Raw genomic sequence first — 20645 nt, 5'->3', positions numbered from 1 at the left:
GTGTAACAAGGTTTCTTGTCAACACCCAGGTCCTCATTGCAGCCCAAATGATGACGTAACGGCCGTGGGTCTTCGAGTGGCGTCTGTCACGTGTTCCATTTGTGTTGTTGTTTTTGTCTGTTCAGTTACCTGCCTCCCTCTGCACACACCTTGCTGCAACTCATTCTTACTTGACACTGATGATGAACACAGTGGTGTTTGAAACGTTTGCTTCGGCATGAGTAGCATACTAGCTTTGGCTTTAATTTACAAATCATTTTCTTGTCACCTCCCAAGGTTAGACCTTATACACTCTTGTGTAATAACCTAACTTAACACAGCAGTTTGTGGAGGACACAGACGCGTCTGATGCGTCTGCCGGTTGCATTCCATGGCAGAATGTAGATTGCATGGAGAGAGTGAAGTTTTGTAGAATTGATTCCTGAACTCGAAATAAATTACTCGATAAATAGAATTTCCAGCCACCAAACACCAAGGATCATGACGTCAGTTTCAGGCCATGTTAAAAACCAGAATTTTTCGACAAGATCTCAAAATACGAATTTCTTTTCGATCCCAATTCAGGGTTTGTTTCTTTTTTAAAACCGAGCGACAGTGAAACAATAGCAGTAATTGGAACGTAACAATAAGCAATTGTGACATCACAGGCATCAACTGGCTTGCCGCAGACATACAAGGAACTGTGTTTATAAAACAACCAAATCGAAGAAGCAATAAATTGATGCAAATGTACAATAAATAATATTAGACAGATAACAATGTTAAAAGATAGGCAGTCTAAGGATAAAAGAGTTAACAACAATCGGTACGAAAGCGGTTGGAATATTTCATGTTACGTGGTGACGTCGTCGTATTGATGACGTTATTTAGATGTTAAAATTAGGCGGAAACACATGTTTTGGGTGTGGTTCATGATTGCGGCAAAAAATTGTGAAATAATATTGAAATTACAAATCACAAGTTGAACAGCCATGAGTGGGACTGACAACTTTATCGCTGGTTGTGATTTCTATGGTTATGGAATTTGGTTTCCCGAAAACAAAATAGACAGAAAAGATCACCAAGTGCTTCAGGACAAGAAAGAATATGACTAGCGTAAAAAACATGTGAAAGTGGCAAAACAAATGAAAATCGTAACTGCAAGGTTTAAACACTGGAGCGGAGTATTGAGAGTGGGTGTAAGCGTGTATGCCGAAACTATAAGATACATGATCCTGTAAATAAACCTTACTGGACGTGAAAGACTTGGAACATTTCGCGAGCTCGTTCGGGTACAACGACACCCTGGTTAACTCTGTGAATCCTCCCAACCGACGAAAGTTTTTGCTGAGTAATGTCACAAAAACATGCATCGGCGAAGGTAATATTGTGTGGTAATGTGGAAGCCATTGATATAGATCGCTGTGGTTCATATGGTGACCCTGTGGAAAACCCCTGATTTTAACATTCAAGTTTGTGGCTAGAACGACAAATACTAAAGTTTCGTTAAAATCTGAACGCAATAAAATTGCTCGGTGTCAACTTTCAATGCTTTCGGCGGAAGAGGGCGGTGACGTAAGCTCGCATGAGTTTCACAATCTCATTAACTTGTTCTGCGGTGAAGGAAATGTCCCCTCTTGACTCGGTCTGAAGTCTGAAAACATTCGCAGATCCCGCTCCGAAAGACTGGATCCTGAGAGGAAGACACAATAACATGTTCAACTCAAGGAATGTAGCTGCAAAATCTTGTCAAATTGTTTGGAACAGTGGTTCTGAGACTTTTCAAACGTCAGAGCCGAATTCGAAACCGGCCGCAGCAAACCCGAGACTCTATTTGAAAACTTTATTTGTAAGTGGGCATTTGACCGAATCAAACATTTGGGCCGTAGTTCACCAACAATTTTGTTTTCTGACGCCAAATAAACTGCAGGGAAATATGGACTCCACGTTACCCCACTACTATGGTTATGGTAAGTTTATGTTTCGTAAAATAAACTGCATTATATTCATAAGACCTACAAGCAGAAACGTTGAGAGCCAATAACTCCAACAAGTTTCGTGTCTTCCCGCGTTGAAAACGAACCATTGTGTTCGATCAAACTTACTTTTCATATGAGAAATGATCCAGGGACTGTGAGTGACCTCGTTTGAACACAGTTGCTCCCTGCGCCGATATCGCCAGAGTGAGAAGGGTTTGACCGAACTGCGCGTCGTGATTTTCAACTTTAAACAAGTAGGATCCGTATCCGGGCCATCGACGTGCAAGGTTAACATATTCAGCCTGAAACAAATTGTTGAGATAAAATGAATTAGACGGAATGAAGAGAACGCGAAATATGCTGAACATAAAATTATGCGAATAATATTTAAACATCAAGCAGCCAAATACAATGCCAATAAATATCAACCACGGGCAGAGATGCACCGACATCCAATAACACAAAACTCCAGTCTTATTGTTTAGTGAGATTATTGTGATACTGACCACGGCGTCTTCTTGCGGCATTCCTCTCAATCTCCTCCATCTATCCAGGACGTTTGATTTGACATCCTGCAGTTCCTCCAGGAAGAGAGTCCTCTTCATCTCACCGCTCTCACCTTCCTCCTTCACCTTCTTTATCCCTCTCTTCCGGAACGTGTTAAAAAGACTCGACCCCTGAAAGAATTAAAATCTGACGAAACTCTTCGTTGACAAAAACGATTTGTTAAATTTTAACGTTTCGGCCTCTATTCGCTTCGTCCACAAATTAAAATTCTTTGTTGTTTTACTAACTATCAATATACGAGCTGATTTAAAGAATGACGATTAGTTGTGGAATACGATTCATGCGCGGTTGGTGCCAACGTCCAAATATAACTTAATTTTGTTTTGAACAAAAACGAATTTAACGCGTGCGAACAATAAATATGCGGAATAAAATGGCACAGGCACCGATAAAACCACAGTTTATCGAGTCAGGCCCCCATGGGATCGGATAACTAGCATGGGATGAAAGGATGTGTTCGAAGTGGGGCAGATCTACGTGGCGAGTTTGGAATTTAACGTAATTTATGAGAACGTCTTAATTACCGAAAAAATCAAATTGAGACCGAATAAAAACCGTTTGCCAAAGTTGATGTAGATTTCGCATGTTGCGCCACCATAGCAGTTAATCACAGTGACCAGGTCCCTCATCTTCAGCACAGCACAAATCTCAGCAATGGAAGGAACCATCTCACGTTGACGTGACCTCTGCTGACTCAGCGCATTTTCACCGAACTCAGCATAAGCTCCACCAAGAGTGACAGGAAATCGCTCTTGTACCCTGATAACGGATGTCAATCAACAAACGGTGAAAAGGGATCCCCGAATAATCATTACTGTACAGATTCCCAGGTATCTTAGGCACATTTCAAGTGTATAGTCAACAGCGCGAGGTATGATAAGCCGAACCGCTGTAATGCAAAACTACTGCTTAGTAGCAAGTGCTTTGGCCCGGCAAAATCGTCGGTGGACGTTAAGGTTTAAGATATTTGTTGGCTTATCTCTCATTAAACGAGCATTTTGTTTCAAATTTACTGGGAATACAAAGCATTGAGGCAAGCAATAAATTCTGGTTTACCAACAAAAGTGGGGTTAGAGATGTTTTAGAATTAGCGCTCAGACCAGATATTCACAAACTTTTCGTCTGCGAAACCTATAAAGATTGTTTATCTTAACCAAGAACCCCCAAATTTAGTAAACCTTTGTTGTGTCAAGGGTTCCGCGAACTCTACATTGGATAACGAAGTTATTTACACACTTAGTGACGTCATACCTCTTCAGATGCAGCTTCAGGTAAGACAGCACGGGACGTGATGGGTGGTACGCGCAACACATACAAGCTATGAGATGCCAGTAATGCGGACATGACGTCACATGAAGCTGGTCACACATTTGCTCGTCTGTGGTGAGTTGGAGGGTGTAGATGGCGGTTTGTTTGATTAATTGGAGGTAAAGCTCGTCCTGGAATAGCTTGGAGCCGTGGCACACTCGCATGATCGCCTGGAACGAACAGATAGATGGTTTGTTGGCTGGGCGGTGTCGCAATGCTTTTTGATTGTCTGTTTTGAATGCTGATTGACGTCAAGTAAAACTTTGATATAAATTGTGATCTGTGAACATCATTCCCCACTCATTGCAAAGAAAGATCCACAATTACCTGACAAACGTCATAACATGTGCAAATATATAGGGGAGGAAACTCAATTACAGGCGGGAATTCGAGAAATATCAAAAAGCAAAATTTAAAAACGATTTTTTTTTATTTTTTTCACCTGGAGTGATTTCGCTTCCTCCTCTATGTTCTGAAAAGTCCGTTCATCCATTTGAAGGAGGACGTTAAAATCCTCACAGCCTCGTCCCTCAACGTGTAGTGGTCGTCACGAGAGGGCACCTGTGAGCGAACAACGGTTGATTATGATTTCTATGCCCTTTTTTCTAAGTAGCGAAACTACTAATTTTTTAATTTTTTTGGAATAATCAACTTGGTTCGTTAGCAACACAACAATATGAGCAATGTTACGTCACAGATAGTTCGGGTAAGATGATGTTGACGTCATCGTGGTTTTATGACAACCACGTGGATACTTGCAGCACTATTAAGTTTGCGTTAGTATTGGATTCTGGGACGGATAGTTGTAATAATTGCTGGGTCACCTGTTCGTATGGAAGGAATAGCAAAGGGGATCTTAAAGGCTCGCTTGATTGCCTGAAGATTGGGTTCCTCTTGTAGATCAAGTCGATCTCCTTTTCATTGTCGTCTGAACGCTGTTGCAACATACACAAATTTTTAGCCATATTTTCATACACTATGGGCAACATGCTAAATATAAGTGAAAGAATGAAATGCTTTGGGCAGAGTCGATTTGTTAACAACATTGTAATAATATTCCTGATGTGCTTTTTAAGCAGGTAATTTCAAAGCAATGAGGTTTTCGCCTGGCTACCTAAGTGGCAAGATAATCACCAGACACATTACCGACATATTAGATCGAAATAGTTGCCCTGTAAGCAGATTACTCCAAGCAATAAGTTCAGTTTCAATTCTACACTTCTGTACCTTGATCTTGTCCATTAGGATCTTTGTTTTGGTGATAATCAGAGGTTGTCCATCTATCATAGCCTGGATCTCACTGCTCCAGATGTTCGCGTCTTCCTCTACCTCCGTGCTGAGTCGGAGGGTGTGCTTCCTCCCGTACACCACAATCTCCCACAAACCTGTCTGCGTCTGTAGTGAAATAGAGGTGGCGTAACTTCTAGTGTAGAAAGTGTGGATCGAAACTACAGCTGACGGTCAATGTTCAGTAATATTACACAAAAAATCACATGCTTAAAGGGATCAACGTATATTTCCCTTGTGTTATACCAGACTGATCCTGTTTAAACAAGTGCTTTTTGTGTAGGCAACATACATATTATTAAACTTTATTACATTCGTTTTATGATTTTAATTGTTACGTGTTTTACATGGTAAGACGGAATCGTCCAGCTATACAGGATCTCACAGCGAGGTTCGATTAACAAGTGTTCATCTCTAGTAAACACACGAAAGCTCACTTTTACTCCTACATACACCAGGGACTTACAAAGACGTTCTCGTCCGGTGAGGTGACAACACAGAGACTGTTGAGTCCCATCGACCCGATCTTCTGGGCATCGCGGTTGCTGTTCTTGAAATATTTGATCGCGTTTGGTTTCAGAACGAACCACCGACGTTGGTGACTCACTTTCTGCTTCTCGTAAGATGTTTTAAGCAACCAACCTTGCTGCATGAAAGAATCCTGGCCAGCCTGAAAGTGTTTCAACAATATTTTAGATTGTGGGCGAGCCTGAAGAGTTCTCTTACCACAAAGAAAAAATACGACATTAGTTATAAAAGAAAGTGTTACTGACTTTTATTTTCTTGACAAAACTTATTGTGTAATTTTTCTAAAAACACACTTTGTCGTTTCGATGTGTGACCAATTGTGAAGCAATCATTTAAAAACCTGAAGTCAAATGGGGTTTGGTTTCTGTCTGTTTAACACGTACCGAGTCGCCTGAACTTGCTGTGTTCTTGCTCTCATTGAGTAAAGTGATCCAGTGATGCATTTCCTCCCCCGAATCACTCGCGAATGTGTAAACACGTTGCGATGTCGTCACAGTGAACGTGTTCGACTTTCCTGCAGTCACAAACCACTTAATATTATTCACATCTTGTCGCCACGATGCCACGATAGGAGTAATTGGTTCTAATGAAGCATCCATAATGTATCCGATTCCTGAGATTAAAATCAGTGCCAGAACCCCTAAAGCCTATTTATATTGTAACGTCCTCTCCCTCAAGAGAAACTGACAACTTGCTAAAATACACGAGAGTCACCTGACACAGATATTGCGGTTGCCTGGGTAACGGTTTGACCGTCGACCGTCATCAGAGCGTTCTTCGGGTTCGCGAACTCGCTTTCCATGTTTGCTATCTCTTTCTCCGTGCTCGATACAATCTTCATCAACATGCTGCGGAAAAAAAGTTCCACTCAATAACATTTCACAGTATTTTCAGTGAAAGTCCGCACTGCATCCAAAGACTTTTTCCCAAACGTTGGCGATTCTGGTTTAAACTCACCTGTACCATTCCCCCGCCTCCTCGCTCGATTCCGCCGAAAGGTGGTGCACTTTTGATGACGTCATAATGATGTCAATGCCATTCTCTTTCTCTGTGACGTCAGTTACGTCGGAGATTTGACTGAGGTCGATCGTCCCCCGACACTTGGCGTTCTCTTCGTCGTTATCGTAAAACTTCAACTCCTGGTTGCGCAGCGTGAACCATCTGGATTTGGTTATTTGTTATTGTACCTTGTTTAGTGTTTTGTTGTTGTACCTTGTTTAGTGTTCAAGCTTCGTGTAACTTACAACTGCTACGTAGAACTAACAACGGAAATATAATATGAAATACATCGCCGACCACCAACCTTTTCTGCCAATTCTTCCTTGGGAGAGTTCCTCTCAGAGTTCCTTTGCCACTGTCAGCTTTCTTAAACAGCCAGCCGCACTTTAAACTATCCTGTTTGCTTCTGAAGATCATGAAAGTGCTGTTACTCAGGACGCACCACCGTCTCTTCCACTGGCTCATGAGGCCACCCTATAACAGGTTGTAAGGTTGTGCAATGATGTGTTTTCAAATATCAACCAATCTTCACAGTGGCAGAGGTTGGTGTGACGTTTGCAAGTTTTTTGCTTAAATGTTGTTGGCCAACTTACGTGGAGGTGAATTTTATTTCCATAACAAACTGAGCCATTTAGTTGTTGCACTGATCAATGTGATACGTAACAAGCGAACTGATCAATATCAACAACTGTATTACTATTACATCCTTAAAACGTCACGAAATTTCAGTGCGCCGTGAGAACATATTGGACGAATGCGAGTTGTGAAGACTGGGAACCACGAAGGTGGAAATCTCAGTCCAACATATTATTCCGTCTAACCTTCACGTCGAGGTAGGAATGAAAGTATACGTTGGGACTCCACTTCTCTGCGACCTCCATACCGCCACTAGTGGACGTTCCATCGTCACTCATGTCGTCATCATCGACGTCATCAAACGACGAATCAGTGTAATAACTCTCTATAGTGGGTAAACACCCATGAATAATGTTTAATTATCAACAAGTTTGATTGAAAACACCAGCAATAGTTCAACCCCCATGCATCATTTCAATACAAAAACATTGATGACGTCACGACAAATCACATGATGTCGTCACTACTTTGCCATAGAAGTAATAGCACCCCGTGTCAAAACTGCGAAATTTTAAAACAAAGCGTTTAAACACTTACCGTCGTCCATATCAGACGTTTTAATGTCTTCCGCTTCGTAATTCTCCTCGTCATCTGGAACAATTCCATCCTGTGTGTTCTGTGGGTCGGGGAAATATTTGTTTACTAACTTTTTCCATGTAAGGTTGAAATTAACCTTTTACACTTGTTGTTAGTTGAGAAACGATAAAGATTAACTTTAAATAATCAAGAATCAAAACCCTGGTCTGTTTGTAGCAAAAGAAAAACGCACACGGGCAACTGCAGAGTTACGTGTTAATAAAATAATATCAAATCGTTTGCTCTTAGCATAAATAAAACGACTGCCATATTGTTGTTTACTAATTGTCACCCAGTGCAAGAATACTTCCCTGCAAACATAAACAATATAACCACAACCTCTTCCCCGTCTCGGAAACTTACAATGTGACTCGTCGCCACTCAGGTAACTGTTACAAAACAACGTGCAAATCAGCTTAAAACAAAAACAAATATCGTACATTCATTTGATCGACGTCATACGATGTGTTATGCATCATTGCGTCCACTTGGCTTTCAAAATCTTCAAAACCCAAATCCTGGAGCAACAAAATGTTTAAAAAAATCGTCTTTTTTGTCCATAGTATCACCAGCACTCCGAACTTTGCTTTGTGGTTGCGAGTAACTCGCTTATGCGTTGCATAAATCACAATATTACGCACTCGGGGGCAATTCAAAATCAATCAGTAAACGCCATTAAACTATAGACCAATTATAATTTAAACAGTAAATTATTTTAAGATGATTTCAGACCTAATACAAGCTGACTTGCTACGTCACGAGGATGACGTCATCGGATTGATTATCGGAATTACAACTGATAAGAATGATCTCGGGTTACGTAAAATCATTTGTTAGTGAATTTAAAAATAGCAACCACCATTAGGCAATTGAGGCGGATTGAATTGTTAGTATGGACAAAATAAAATCCTAGTAACATTCACAGTGTTGTTTGCACGCAAACAACTTATATTTGTAACCTGTAGAATGTCCATTCCTCTGTTTTCGTCTGCCTTCTCGTCGGGGTAATATTCCTCACCCACGTTCGTTACAAATTCATCGGTTGCTTCAGGTTGATCCTGATTAAAAATTATTAGAGTCAGCAAAACAAACAAAAATTCTTTTTTTGTAAAAATACCAGATTATTTTTTTGCCAACTTAGATTGTTCTTAAATACCTTCCAGTATTCTGAATCATATTATGACATCACAACACTTATTCTCACCACTTCCAGCGCAAGACTCTCCCTGGCCTCGCTTCGTCGATGCATCTGCGCGATCTCAAGTTCAAGTTGGAAGATCCTCTCCATCTCCTCCCGTTCCGCATCATCAAGCTCCTCCTCTCCACCGGATGAGAGCATCCTCTTGTTTACGGTTGAGTAAGCACTGTCTACGTCAGCGGAATCTATGACGGCGTCGAGTGACGCAAGAGCCGATTCCTGCCCGAAGAGATAGGCGAGTTGTTTTTTTACAATAGAAATATGATTTGAATCTCTTGCTGGCGGAAACCAAGAAACAACTGAATTAAAAGTTCCAAGTGTTAGAAAGTAACCAACCCAAAAAGCAAGTATTTTGTTCAAAAAAAACAAGATTTGTTTCACAAAAACGTATACGTAGCACACACAAGCACCCACGTGTTCGCCATCCATGGATTTGCGGGGGCTGTACATTTTTTCACAAGGTGGGGGCGGTGGGGATGAAGGAAGACCCTCAGCGTCCTCCTCCAATCCGTTCTCCGTCGCTTCCCTGGCCATTTCAGCCTCTCTCGCCATCTGGAAAAGGGAAATTTTACCAGATAATCAGAGAGTGACCAAGTATTGTGGGAATGATTACACACAGAAAGTATTGCACTTTTCGTGTTACTTGTACAAACATGTCAACCAATTGCTAAAATAAATCTTTGCAGTATTTCCACTGCAAGAATCAGATTGTTGAGATTTAAAGCAATTTGGTGTCTGGGTTTCTTCAAACAATCAACACAGGAAAGGTAACTTTTCCTTCTATGCAAGGAAATCACAAAATTTTAGGGTTTTTTTTACCACCTCTTGTTCCTGTTTCTCTCTTCGCCTTTTTTCTTCTTCCTCCCTCGCGAGTCTTTCCCGTTCTAAGCGCGCCTACAGAAACCATTTTCTTGTCTTAGTTTATTCAAAAAACCTAATTTTTGAGAACAATTCGCCCAACTTTTGAAACCTCAACAAACTTATTGCAAACACAAAGTCAAACTTTAAATATTAGCCAAACAATTTATGTGGAAATTCATAAAAGTGGAGGAAACCGTTCTGTTCCAGGATTCTTACACAATCTTATTGTGACCTTTAAATTTATAAAGCGGGTAAAAGGAAAGTAAGGGATGGACAAACCTGTTCCTCCCTCTGTTTCCTCTCCCTTTCCATTTGTTCCTTAAGAGCCTTGAGTTGTCTGTGTTTCTCAAGCAGGATCTAAACAATGGGAAGGTGTAAACATAAAGGTTGCCATGGAAATCGTATCATCAAATGCACACAATGACTTTTTACACAAAGTGACAGTGCTTTGGGTGTATTTAGTATTTTAAGTAGAAAATCGTAAACTCCAAGTGTGTTTATTGATAGTATGTTTGTCCAACAATGTTGCGTCAAGTTTCCTTGCCAGCAAGCATCAATCACTGAAAAGAGGTCACGCAAATGTTTGGCATGTGACAACTAATATGACACACATGGGTTGTGTACTCCTGTATTAAACTACCAACAATTTATGTATTGAAACCATCCAAAAACAGCAACATCCTACCTTAAACATCTTCCGGGCTGCCCGCCCTCTCGTGTATTTCTGGAAGACGATCGTCGCCTCCGCCCTTTTTCTCTCCCTCTCTCGTTTTTCTGCGAGAAGAAGTTTGAATAATTTTCTTGCTTTCCTTCCTCTCTCGAATTTCTGCATTGTGATGATCGCCTTGTGAACTCGTTTGAACTTCCTCCGCGCAACAAACCCCTGAATAATGGCGGGAAAATAATAAACAAGTTTTTATGCAGACCCCCAAAAAACTAGGGTTTCACAAAAGATATGAAGGCACTGAATTTGTCTGTAAACTTTTTGTGCGACAGGCATACGAGAACAGAACAAATAAATTGATAACGTTAACCATAGTAAGAAACGTTGGTATTTACTTCTTTTACTTTGGGGACTCCCAGACAATTAAAAAAACCTCACTGTGTTTCGCGTTAGGCCAAGTAATATTTTACGCCACTTGGTGTCGTTGTTGTTCCATAATATTGGCATGCATTCGATCGCGATACTTGAACCCACAGAAATCATACAAATTGCTTACTCGCACGAATCGTTGTGTGTGTACGATGTTCTTCTTCAGGCGAAGAAAGTATTTTCGCGCCGCTACAGCTCTCATCACTGATTGGATGATAACAGCGGCACGTGACACCTTTTCAAATCGCGCCTTTTCCAACTTTTGTTCGAGAATACCTTCATGAACGCCTGCAGAGTTAAAACATCCAACGTTACGTCATTATTTCTTATCAATAAAAATAACACAGAATGTAAACATTGTTCGAGGCAATTGCGCGGTTACGCAGGGTTTTCGCATAAGACCCTTGAGTGAAAGATCTGCCAGCAGTTCGCGACTTAAACCAAGACGGCAAATACTTTACACCTGTGAAGAATGGATCTTGTTCAAATCCCACCTTTGTATTTCCGAGTCTCCAATTCGTCCCTTCGGGGTCAACCAAGTTCAAAACTTCCTTGCTGTGATCACGTGGTTCGTTGGATGACGACAGAGCGCAAATCATTCCGTATCTTAATGGTCAAAACATTTAGCAGTTAAGCGACAGAGACTGGTGTGACTTAATGCATGATTTGTGGTCCAACATGCACATTTTAAATGGTCGAAAGTGGAGGAAATTCACATGAATTTTTAGTTATTACTAGATCCATGTCGCGTGAAAGCAACAACCAATCACAGACCTGGATCACAGACCAGTTCTAGATAGTCACGTGACCCACCTGTCAAGAAAGTCTTTGTACAACCGCCTGACCGGAAAGCCAGCCTTCCTCACTCTCACAGTTTCCAACATTCCCGAATAACGAAGTTGGTTTAGAACGACCCCGGGGTTGAAGTTCTCCGCCACCTAGTGGTGAATAAAGTTTGTTACAAACTTTCTGATCGCGGCGACTTCTGCTGATATTTTTGTTGCTTTTGAACGGGATTGTGATTGTTAATATTTATGTTTATTTGCGTATATTATGTGCATTAAATTTCCTTGTTCCTGCGCAACACAGGAAAAATAACAACAGTTAATTATTTATGTAACTAGGTACCCACATATGCATTTTATACATTGTGAACATTTTACAAGTAATCACCTTCTCCACATTTGGTTTCACGCATCTCACGAAGAACGGACTTGCAGATGAAAGTCTTTCCATTAAAGCGTGGAGGGATTTCTGTCAAATTGTTAAATGTATGGAAAATCCAAATTAACTTCAACTGTAGAAAGAGAACTTACTTTAAAGTGGCCACTTGCTGTTACGGCTGACTGCTTTTTCCGACCTTTCCCGGAGTCTTCCGAAGTTCCCCGAACTTTCTCAAACATGTCGTAGATAAGATCACAGCTATGAAAAATAATGTCACGAGTTTTTTTTAGATAATTAAATTAGTTAAAATATATACCTGGAATCCTTCAACAAGCCGAGTAAATCATCACGAAATGTATCGCGGTTTTTCTCCAGGAAGCCATCGATATTGTAGAGAACCTGCAATATTAAGTTAGCCATCACCCACGAACGCATAAAGCAAAATGGTTTGGGAATACCCAATCTCAACCTAGCCTTAATCCAACTTCAACTTCAACCCAGCCTCAACCCAACCTCAACCCAGCCTCAACCCTTACCTCCCCAGCGTAATGTCGAATCCCGAACTGGTTTCCAGTCACTCGAGGTTTCACATAGAAGGGATTTTTCTGCGAAAAAAAACAGAGTTAAAGTTGTGACGTAACAAAGCGGACACTAGTTCTTTATTGTTGAGGAAGTTGTGACGTAACAAAGTAGGGTGAATAATATGTTTTTACTTACCGCATGTTGGTTGTGGAGTTTCTGCAGCAGGGATTTGTCCGTTCCTTTCGGAAATCTACTCTCCTCGTTAATAAGTGACATCAAACCGAGGTTTTTCTCCACCAGGTCGAGACACTCACTGTTATCTGACCACTGGACGTCGCACCAGTCTATACCTTCCCTGTAAAGTGGAAGATTGTGAAATGGTGGCAACATTGGTCAAGCGCCCGACTCATATACCAGTAGGAACCTGATCGGGATTCATGGCCAGGATATCCTGGGTTCGAATCCCGGTGTAGTTAAAAACGATTATAAAATGGTTGGGATTGAAATCACAAAAAAAACACAAATAAGTTAACAAATTTACTAGGGTTCGTGTGCAGGATAGCATGGGTTCGAGTCCCAACGTGGTATGTTAAGATAAAGCGAAAGGTTATTCCCCACAGATATTACCACGACCGAAGATATAAAATACAGGCGAAAAAGTGAAAAATGTAGAAAAAAAAAAATACAGAAAAGGTTTTTTAGGTCCTTAATTAATCTAAATAACAAGTGGAGGGGAATGGGAAGATTGCATGGTTTCCATTTTTTGTTGCATTAATTTGTGCTGTCCAATGCAGTAAGTGATGTTTTACGAAGACTCACTTGTTGTATTCGATTTGTTCCAAGCTGAAAATGTGCCGGTTAAAAAATTCCTGTAGTTTTTCGTTTGCAAAGTTGATGCAGAATTGCTCGAAACGATTCACCTGAAAACAACACGTGTAGACCCGGCGATAGAAGGTGACTGAATGATTGCAAAGATTTCAGTACTTTCTCACACAAAACATTGATGCAACAAGAACAAATAATGTATATCTTGAATTAGAAATAACTGTAACCAAGCAACCCTTTAGCAAAACAAACTTATATGTCCACGTTTCTGGGCTTCAAAAATGTAAAAAAAACGTTTGTAATTTCGACTTTAATCAACATTGATAGAAACGCTGCTGGTTTTTGAGCAATTATAGCAACTGCAGTGTAACTCTAGCTGACATGTATTGTTAGTTTAAAGGAACTGTTCTTGTGGCAACCCTCGCCGGATGGCAGACGTAACTTCGGTTGCAATAAAAACATTTTATACAAGGACTTTTTCTTCATACAATCAAAGCAACTTCGTTACCGAGAAGTTCTCAAAACCGAAAATATCGAGAATTCCGATGAAATGGAAGTCGTCCGGCCCCTTGATGCGGTGATTCACCTTCGAGATTATCCAACGGAATAATTGGGAGTAGAGCGCCATAGAAAGGGAGTCACGTGAGTCGCAGGCCTGCCAATCAGAGACAAGGAATATAGTATTTCATGGGTTCGACTATAGTTGCACAGGATGTAATACAAAGAAAATTGTGTGCATTTTTTGGAACTTCTCATTAACATAGTATGAATATATAGACGTGTAACTCTTTAAAACGTTGGCGTTTGAGCTGAATATGATATTTATTCTTGTTCAAATGTTGACGCGTGACTGTGGGAACGAATTGCTGACTCATGCTTACGTAGATCCGCAAGTGCTGAGTAACACGGGTCAGGACTGTTCAAAGCTTTAATGACGCAAGACAGATTTACATAAACATTTGGACAGTTTGTTTACACAACACCACAAGTGCCGAGCTAAAAAGAAAAATCGTTTCCCGTTTTATGACAACCACGTGGATACTTGCAGCACTGATAAGTTTGCGTTAGTATTGGATTCTGGGACGGACAGTTGTAATAATTGCAGGGTTACCTGTTCGTATGCAAGGGATAGCAAAGGGGATCTTAAAGGCTCGCTTGATTGCCTGAAGATTGGGTTCCTTTTGTAGATTAAGTCGATCTCCTTTTCATTGTCATCTGAACGCTGTTGCAACATACACAATTTTTAGTCATATTTTCATACACTATGGCCAACATGCTAAATATAAGTGAAAGAATGAAATGCTTTGGGCAGAGTCGTTTTGTTAACAACATTGTAATAGAATGTTTCGCGTTACATGAGAAAGAGTTAAATTTTATGTTGGCGGGGAAGCAATTAAAAACATTTGGTAGTCAGATGCAAACGACATGATTTTGAAACACCCCAAGTTTCTATGTTTGATAAAAAATTCAAATATTTTAAATATTTACGAAATGTACTTTGTACGATAATATTTTTATTTTCTTCTTTGAGCTGTGTGACCAATTGCTTGCAACGAATTTGTAACTAGACTTCTCAAATCAAGTAAAAAAGTTCGAACGGCAACTTACTGTTCGAACTTTGCAACGATATCAGCGAGGAAAGTGTTTGGTTCAATCGCTCTGTCAACATCGCCCTTGTGTTCGAATAATGCGAACGTGTTCTTATTCCCTTCCACGTTCATTCCATGCTGGAGTTTCTGGACAACCTGAACACCAAAGTTGGACGTAAACTGTCTAAAGTATCTCCTCTAATTTAAAGTAAAAACATTTTGTAACTAAAACAACGAAACGCTTCTGAACACATAAAAATGCAGAACATAATTTAATAACAAATATTGAAAAAGAAGCATGTTTGCCACCAACCAACAAAACCAGATCATCAGAAGAAAATACAATTCAAAATTATACAAGAAATACTTCCGAGTGTTCGACATTACAATTTGCAGCAATGCTCTACTTGCCTTTCCAGCAGTGGTGAAAGAGTTAATGTAGATTTCGCATGTTGCGCCACCATAGCAGTTAATCACAGTGACCAGCATTTTCACCGAACTTAGCATAAGCTCCACCAAGAGTACCAGGAAATCGCTCTTGTACCCTGATAACGGATGTTAATAAACAAACGGTGAAAAGGATCCCCGAATAATCATTACTGTACAGATTCCCAGGCATCTTATGGCACATTTGTGTGCAGTCAACAGCGCGAGGTAAGATAACCCGACCCGCTGTAATGCAAAACTACTGCTTAGTAGCAAGTGCTTCTCAGTGGCGCACGCCCCACCAGTTTGGCCCGGCAAAATCGTCGGTGGACGTGAAGGTTTAAGATATTTCTTGGTTTATCTCTCATTAAACGAGCATTTTGTTTCAACTTTACTGGGAATACAAAGCATTGAGGCAAGCAATAAATTCTGGTATACCAACAAAAGTGGGGTTAGAGATGTTTTAGAATTAGCGCTCAGACCAGATATTCACAAACTTTTCGTCTGCGAAACCTTAAAATATTGTTTAACTTAACCAAGAACCCCAAATTTAGTAAACCGTTTGTGTTAAGGGTTCCGCGAACTCTACATTGGATAACGAAGTTATTTACACACTTGGTGACGTCATACCTCTTTAGATGCAGCTTCAGGTAAGACAGCACGGGACATGATGGGTGGTACGCGCAACACATACAAGCTATGAGATGCCAGTAATGCGGACATGACGTCACATGAAGCTGGTCACACATTTGCTCGTCTGTGGTGAGTTGGAGGGTGTAGATGGCGGTTTGTTTGATTAATTGGAGATAAAGCTCGTCCTGGAATAGCTTGGAGCCGTGGCACACTCGCATCATCGCCTGGAACGAACAGATATATGGTTTGTTGGCTGGACGGTGTCGCAATGCTTTTTGATTGTCTGTTTTGAATGCTTATTGACTTCAAGTACTTTAAAACTTTGATATAATATGTGATCTGTGAACATCATTCCTCACTCATTGCAAAGAAAGATCCACAATTACCTGACAAACGTCATAACATGTGCAAATATATAGGGGAGGAAACTCAATTACAGGCGGGAATTCGAGAAATATCAAAAAGCAAAATTTAAAAACAATTTTTACCTGGAGTGATTTCGCTTCCTCCTCAATGTTCTGGAAAGTCCGTTCTTCCATTTGAAGGAGGACGTTAAAAATCCTCACAGCCTCGTCCCTCAACGTGTAGTGGTCGTCACGAGAGGGCACCTGTGAGCGAACAACGGTTGATTATGATTTCTATGCCTTTTTTTTCTAAGTAGCGAAACTATTAATTTTTTAATTTTTTTGGAAAAATCAACTTGGTTCGTTAGCAACACAACAATATGAGCAATGTTACGTCACAGATAGTTCGGGTAAGATGATGTTGACGTCATCGTGGTTTTATGACAACCACGTGGATACTTGCAGCACTAATAAGTTTGCGTTAGTATTGGATTCTGGGACGGATAGTTGTAATAATTGCAGGGTCACCTGTTCGTATGGAAGGGATAGCAAAGGGGATCTTAAAGGTTCGCTTGATTGCCTGAAGATTGGGTTCCTCTTATAGATTAAGTCGATCTCCTTTTCATTGTCATCGGAACGCTGTTGCAACATACACAAATTTTAGTCATATTTTCATACACTATGGGCAACATGCTAAATATAAGTGAAATAATGAAATGCTTTGGGCAGAGTCGTTTTGTTAACAACATTGTAATAATATTTCCTGATGTGTTTTTTAAGCAGGTAATTTCAATGCAAGAAGCTTTTCGCCTGGCTACCTAAGTGGCAAGATATCACCAGACACATTACCGACATATTAGATCGAAGCAGTTGCCCTGTAAGCAGATTACTCCAAGCAACAAGCTCAGTTTCAATTCTACACTTCTGTACCTTGATCTTGTCCATTAGGATCTTTGTTTTGGTGATAATCAGAGGTTGTCCATCTATCATAGCCTGGATCTCACTGCTCCAGATGTTCGCGTCTTCCTCTACCTCCGTGCTGAGTCGGAGGGTGTGCTTCCTCCCGTACACCACAATCTCCAACAAACCTGTCTGCGTCTGTAGTGAAATAGAGGTGGCGTAACTTCTAGTATAGAAAGTGTGGATCGAAACTACAGCTGCCGGTCAATGTTCAGTAATATTACACAAAAAATCACATGCTTAATGGAATCAACGTATATTTCCCTTGTATTATACCAGACTGATCCTGTTTAAACAAGTGCTTTTTGTGTAGGCAACATACATATTATTAAACTTTATTACATTCGTTTTATGATTTTAAGTGTTACGTGTTTTACATGGTAAGACGGAATCGTCCAACTATACAGGATCTCACAGCGAGGTTCGATTTAACAAGTGTTCATCTCTAGTAAACACACGAAAGCCCACTTTTACTCCTACATACACCAGGGACTTACAAAGACGTTCTCGTCCGGTGAGGTGACAACACAGAGACTGTTGAGTCCCATCGACCCGATCTTCTGGGCATCGCGGTTGCTGTTCTTGAAATATTCGATCGCGTTTGGTTTCACAACGAACCCCTGAATAATGGCGGGAAAACAAGAAACACACATGTTGTGTAGTAGATTTGTATAAAATACAGTCATTGTTTACATTAAATAACAAAAAAATGTAAATACAATACTTTGCTTTATAGAGATGGAAGTTCAATGTTGTTTCAAATCAGCAGTTGAGTTATGGCTCTGATCTTACTTACATCATTTTCACGAAGTAGTATTGTCCCATTGTTTGTCCAAATATACTTAAAGGCTTGTCTTTTTTTGTGCTGCAAGCAAGTGTTGAATAATTTTCCGTTTTGTCTTGTCAAACTTTCTGTCATGAAAACATTTTGCAAGTTGAAAGTTGTTTCTTTGGAGTTAGGGAAATGCAGATTTGATTTGTTAAAAATATTTAATTCTTGATTTTCCTTAAGATAAACTTTCAGTTATCGGTGGGGATTATTTTGATGAGCTGCTTGTTGTTCTCACAGGTATTCTGTGTGAGATGCCAGATCAGTTTTTTTAATCAATACTCCCATGTGTTTGGCAATTGCAATTTGGTCGGTGCATTCTTCTTTAGTTTATGTTACTCAAAATATTTGTTTTTAAAAAACACAGAAAACAACAACAGTTGAACTGAAAGAAAAAGTATTAAAATTGCGAACATACATATTTAAATGCATTCTCTCCTGCTATATTGTTCAAGGATATTTACTTCACTTTTGCTTCTTCAACATCTGTTTGCAATTTTAATACTTTTTCTTTCAGTTCAACTGTTGTTGTTTTCTGTTTCTTTTACAAACAAATATTTTTAGCCAAAATTTTCCTATTCCAACCTTATTGAAATAGACCTGGGGACACTGTGGATGGTTTTGTCTTGTAGGGGTCTCATAAGTGCAGTTGGTGACTGTGGCCCTGGACTAGCTCGCAAACTAGCCAGGAACAGATATTTCCAACGTAAGTCAGTTGGGTACCCGTAACTGGGCATCAAACAATAGAGACGAACCACTGTGGAGCGCATTATGCCCAAACAACTGCTTAGTATCCAACTGTATCAAATCATATGGTTCGTTATGGCTCATATGCATTTTTCTTCACAATCAATTTTGTTTTGAACGAATTTGTACACAGTTTTTACTTCATGTATGGAGTTTAGGTCGGCATAAACTCAACGTGATAATAAACAGTTCAAATTAAAAACCTGCATTTTGCGGCTGTTCAGCAATTCATGATATCACGTTTATAAACACCGCTGGTTCTCATGTTTAGAAATGTTCACGACAGGTTTTTGTGATGAAACCTGTATGAGACCATCAATAAAAGTTAAACAGAAATTATATAAAAAAAACAAAATGTTACATTATAAGATTAATGTAGCAGTTAAAATCTGGAGCTAAACAAGAATTTAACTCGACCACAAAAAGTGGAAAAACTCACTAAAAGTCCGATGAAATGGTGGCAATACAGATGTCCATGTGAGTATTGTGGATGTCAACTGATTGAACTTAGTTTACATGAAAACATTTTGTTGCCACTTTTACAAACAACCTCATCCACATCAATTGTAAAAAGTTCAGGGTTCTCCAATTCTATTTTGTTCCAATTTGATGAAAGTTTTGAAAATAATTTGGATTCTTCTGTGAATTGGTCGAGATACCAAGCAACACTCATGTGATAGGATGGGTTTGTGTAGTAAGGCTTGCAATGAAAATCCATGAAAGCTTTATTCACGATCTGAACGACTTTATTCAGTTGTTGAATTGCAGGTTGCGCTGAAATCTGGAATTGTTTGCAAACAATAACAAACAATCTGATACCAAATCAAGACAAGAAATGCTGTCAAAAAAGTTTCACCCTTACCTTAAACCCACAAAATGATCTTGTTTTTTCATCGTTCACATAAATATTCAAATCATCAGATGATAATGTGATTGAAAATCTTCGAAACCGTTTTAAATTTTGTCTGAGACTTTCCACTAAAGGGTCTATGCAGTGGTGAGGTATGACATTAGTCCTTGAAATACTCACATGGAAATCATCCACAAGATGCCATGTCGATTCTATCAATTAATTCACAAACATTTAAAACTGTACACAATAATTTAAGCAGATAATTTAATACCCTTTTCTCTGCTTTCGAGTGTTTTTTCAACGTTGAATTTAAATTCATCCAAACTTTTTTTAGGGTAAGGTATGTAAACATACGTTGCCCAATTCCCGCGCTCATGGGGGAACGACCGGATTCGACCTCGGTGTTCCTGGGGTTTCAACGACTTGGTGTCTCCAAACAATGAAGAAATAGCATGCTGTAAAGGCAAATTCACTTTGGTGCTAGCTTGATCTACTTGCGTAAATTGCTCGTCGTTATCGCTAAAATCAGAATCACTACCGTAAGCGTCACAAAGCGAAGCCAAGGCCGCCATTTTGACCAGAAATCAGTTTTATCAAATATGAGGGAAAGCACCCGAAAAACCATTGAAGCGTGCAAACGTCAACATCGGTATGAAATGCAACAGGGGGCAAACTTTGTTTCCCCTTACAATTACTAAACAGCTAAACTGTACTGACTGCAGTGGAAACATCACTGTTTCGT

General features: G+C 39.9%; 1 pseudogene; it reads right to left on the bottom strand.

Moving 5' to 3' along the window:
- Positions 1 to 1524: 1524 nt before the first annotated feature.
- LOC145907425 (unconventional myosin-X-like) lies at positions 1525 to 20475 on the bottom strand (annotated as a pseudogene).
- Positions 20476 to 20645: the final 170 nt, after the last annotated feature.

Source organism: Ascidia mentula, chromosome 6 (genome assembly GCF_947561715.1).
Source record: "Ascidia mentula chromosome 6, kaAscMent1.1, whole genome shotgun sequence".
Classification (NCBI taxonomy): domain Eukaryota; kingdom Metazoa; phylum Chordata; class Ascidiacea; order Phlebobranchia; family Ascidiidae; genus Ascidia; species Ascidia mentula.
The sequence above is the reverse complement of the archived record's forward strand: the minus strand, read 5'-3'. Positions and strand labels throughout refer to the sequence as shown.